Source organism: Lampris incognitus, chromosome 14, assembly GCF_029633865.1.
Source record: "Lampris incognitus isolate fLamInc1 chromosome 14, fLamInc1.hap2, whole genome shotgun sequence".
Classification (NCBI taxonomy): Eukaryota; Metazoa; Chordata; class Actinopteri; order Lampriformes; family Lampridae; genus Lampris; species Lampris incognitus.
Genome location: NC_079224.1, coordinates 16,721,626 through 16,725,882, shown reverse-complemented (window position 1 = coordinate 16,725,882; position 4,257 = coordinate 16,721,626).

Genomic DNA, 4,257 nt, shown 5'->3' with positions numbered 1-4,257 from the left:
TCTCCTGAGTAGCTGTGTGTAAAATCCCCTGTTGGACGCTCAGCACTTCTTATACAGAGAGGAAATCTGCGCGCTCCTCCATTGACAGAGAGCTGGTGGGAGAGGGAGAGCGAGCGGGGAGAGAGAGCGAGAGCGAGAGAGAGAGAGCGAGAGAGACACACAGACAGACAGACAAACAGGCAGACAGACAGACAGACAGACAGACAGACAGACAGACAGAGAAAGAGAGAGAGGGGAGAGAGACAGAAACAGACAGACAGACAGACAGACAGACAGACAGACAGACAGACAGACAGACAGAAAAAGACAGACAGAGAAAGACAGAGAGGGAGAGAGAGAGAGAGAGAGAGAGAGAGAGAGAGAGAGAGAGAGAGAGAGAGAGAGAGAGAGAGAGAGAGAGAGAGAGAGAGAGAGAGAGAGAGTGAAAGAGAGAGAGAGTGAAAGAGAGACAGACAGAGAAAAGGAGAGAGACAGACAGAGAAAGAGAGAGGGGGAGCGAGAGTGAGTGACAGAGAAAGAGGGAGAGAGAAAGAGCGACAGACAGACAGACAGGCAGACAGACAGACAGACAGGCAGACAGAGAAAGAGAGAGAGGGGAGAGAGACAGAGAGACAGAGACAGAGACAGACAGACAGAAAAAGACAGACAGGGAGGGAGAGAGAGCGAAAGAGACGGACAGAGAAAAGGAGAGAGACAGACAGAGAAAGAGAGAGGGGGAGAGAGAGCGAGGGCGAGAAAGAGTGACAGAGAAAGACAGAGAGACAGACAGACAGACAGACAGAAAAAACAGACAGAGAAAGACAGAGAGGGAGAGCGAAAGAGAGACAGACAGACAGACAAAGAGACAGACAGCGTGAGAGCGAGAGAGAGACAGACAGACAGACAGACAGACAGACAGACAGAGAGAGAAAGCGAGCGAGAGATTTGATTTGATTTTCAAAGTACATTTATTTAGTTTACATTCCAGTCCAGCAGCTGATATTCAGATTTATTCATTTCATTGTAATCCAGCTCATAAATGGAAAGCAGCTTCAGAAAATGCCTCACTGAGAGTGGTTCAAGCAAAGTAGAACAACAAACAGGTTTTCAAACCCTCCGCACTGTAAAACGGTGACAAATCGGTTCTTCTGCCCCACAGAAAGGACAAACCCTGGGGAGACAGAGAGAGAGAGAGAGAGAGAGAGAGAGAGAGAGAGAGAGAGAGAGAGAGAGAGAGAGAGAGAGAGAGAGAGAGAGCGAACGAGAGAGAGAGAGAGAGAGAGAGCGCGAACGAGAGGGGGTGGTGGTCAGATCTCATATTTATGGCCTCTCCCCGGCCACCTTGTCTCTTAATTCCTCATAATAGGATGCTTATTTTGTCTTTTCACGGCCTCGTGTCTCAAGGTGTTTAAATCCAGCACCGGCGTGACGACAGCTTCACACGATGAACACTGTAGTCTCCATGCAGACGATGGGGACGAGTCCATGTAAGCTGGGCAAGACTTCAGCAGCAGACTGTGAGAGCCAGCGTACCTCCATGCCCCCCCACACACACACACACACAGAGCAGTGTGAGCCGCTGTACTCCCGTGTTCGCACAAGTCACAAAACACATCATATACCACAGAAAGCGTCCGTGTCTCATAGATTTTGGTTAAAGATTGTCTGTCGGAGTTAAATATCAGTCTAGTTTTGCCTTTGACAGACTCAATAATCGGTTCTTTTAACCGCACAAGAGTGAAGGAAGTTCATTTGTAGTTCACAAGGGAAAAAAAAAGCAAATTTGTAAGCAATTATATATATAACTCAGGGCTCATCTCACCGGAGATGAGACCTTTTAAGTAGTGTGCGGAATATCGTACGGAAAACGATAAATCAACGGGCAACGTTATCAACCCGTCTCGCGAGGGTTTCTGGGCCCTCTGGCAGGCCCGCTCATGAAGAAATACTTACCCTTGTTCTCTCTTGCTTACTCGATTGCATAAGAAGATAAGCATTACCCCCCAAAAAAACTTTTGATTGTCAAAACAATCCTTTTACAGGATGGAAACTCTATCGTCACACTCCTGTTTGTGAAGGGCGCTCGGAAGGCTGCGGCGCTTGCAAAAATAGTGTGCCAACGCATCGTTTGATTCAACGATGATCAACGTTGACTCGACACGGCGAGGTTATTCCTGGGCGACACATAGATTATCTGTGTTTGGGTTGTTCTTGATCATGTTTCTGGTACTGGGCATCACTGACCTTGCACCACAGACAGCTTTACTCCGCAACTCACACCTGATGCATGTGCCATGTTCACATGTCCGCCACTGCTTTTGCAGAGATGCACTATTATAAGCAGATTTAAAACGTTTATTTTGTATTTCTTATCCATATTGATTAAACCGGCTGGTAATGTAACCTGAATTTTCGCTAGCTACCAATTTCTTCGACCAGGGTCAGCCCTGCTTAACTCCTGTGTAAACACTTTTCATTGGCTTACACCACCTGACATCTTTTGTGTTCGCACACACCTTGCTCTCTGGCACATAAAGAGAGAGTTATCTGAACTTGGGGAGGATCCAGGTTTTCTCGGCTACACCTGGGGCGCTTCTCCTGCCAGGATTTTTGGGATGAAGCCTAGTCCATCTCAATCCCCAACAATATCCAGCACATTTAGTGCAGAATAGGGTGGTGGTGGTGGGGGGAGCAACGGATGAGCCAACGGGCTCTGGGAGCCAAATTTTATTTCATAATTGGCCCGTGACGCAAAATGGCATCTGAAATTAGGGATCTGCGTGAACAAGCGAGATAATCACCGCAGTGTTCCTCACCTAAAACGTGACCCCTGGTTGCTCTGGCGAAGTTCAGCTAGCTGCCGAGAACTTTGCGCCGCACACCATTGTGAGCCCGTTTTAAACATGCATTATGGTGACGGGTTGGCTGGCCGTGTTGCGCAAGCATAATGGAAAAAACCATGGGTAGACGTTGCTTAACCCTCGTGTTGTCCACACGCTCTGCACACCGCCCTCGTCTTGAGGGTCGTTTACAACCCGCCTTCATTAAACCTCTCAATTAAAGCAACTTCATTCAATTTTAAACCCCAAAGCTATTTGGCACGAAGCAACAGCCTGTCGTTCATCACAAACTGTGTGACTGTCTGGGTTTCCCCTCTACTCAGTGCAGAAAGATGGCATTTAATCAGTGGACACCGCTCGTTTTTATAGGGTCAAACATGACCCAAACATGTCTTGGGTCAAAAATGACCCTAACACAATTGTAGTACCCAAGTGGTGTACAGCTTTCACAGAAATATGAACAAAAACCACGTTTCACTTTTTCTAACGTTGGGTTTGAGTAAAAATCATCAAATTTCAGGTTGAAAAACAGATCATTGAGAGTCTTTTCTCGGCTGTTAAACGCTGTGATGGGCCTTTTTGAAGGGTTAAACGTTTTCCACAGAAGAAGACCGATAGACACATGCAGTCAGGTTTGAGTCATCCAAGGCATTCAAAGCTTAAATACTCACTCAGGATAAGTCACATCATTTTGGACAGAATCAACCGCTGTAGTGCGACGCCTCTTGCTGGGTGCATATAATTACCATTTAAGTCAGTGTGATTTCGGAGCACATGGAGGTGAGCAGCCGGAGCCATGGGGCATGCATGTTTTTCCAATATTATATCATCAGTCATTCCTAAAGTGTAGTGAGCCAAGCGCCTATAGGTCCAGGCCCCCCAGTACGGGCGCTGCTTCTTAACAACACCTGGTTTTAAAGAGATCAGCTGGAGGGTTTGTCAGTACATGACAGGAATGGACACTAATCCCAGCAATACTCCACTGGTCCAGCATGTCTCTTGAGTGGGATAATTGATTCCCACACCCTTCTTAAATGCCGGCCCTCTTTTTCAGACTGAGCAACCAAGAAAACAAGTACTTGTTTCATTCCCGGTGTCCAGGGGACGTGGCAATGAAGACAAAAGTGTGCGGTTTAAAAGGAAGAAGAAGAAGAAGAAGAAGAAGAAGAAGAAGAAGAAGAAGAAGAAGAAGAAGAAGAAGAAGAAGAAGAAGAAGAAGAAGAAGAAGAAGAAGAAGGGAGAAAAAAAGGGCTTCCATGAGGGCTGAACGGAGCGAGGCCTGTCATAAGTGTTGTATGTGGTAGCTGAAATTTGTTTGGTAATGGACACTAATCTCTCTGAGCTGTCAAGAGCCTTTCCCTCCCTACTGCTGGAGATACTGCCTCCACTACCCTCCCACCCCCACACCCCATATACCCTTCCCTGTCCCTCTCTGCTT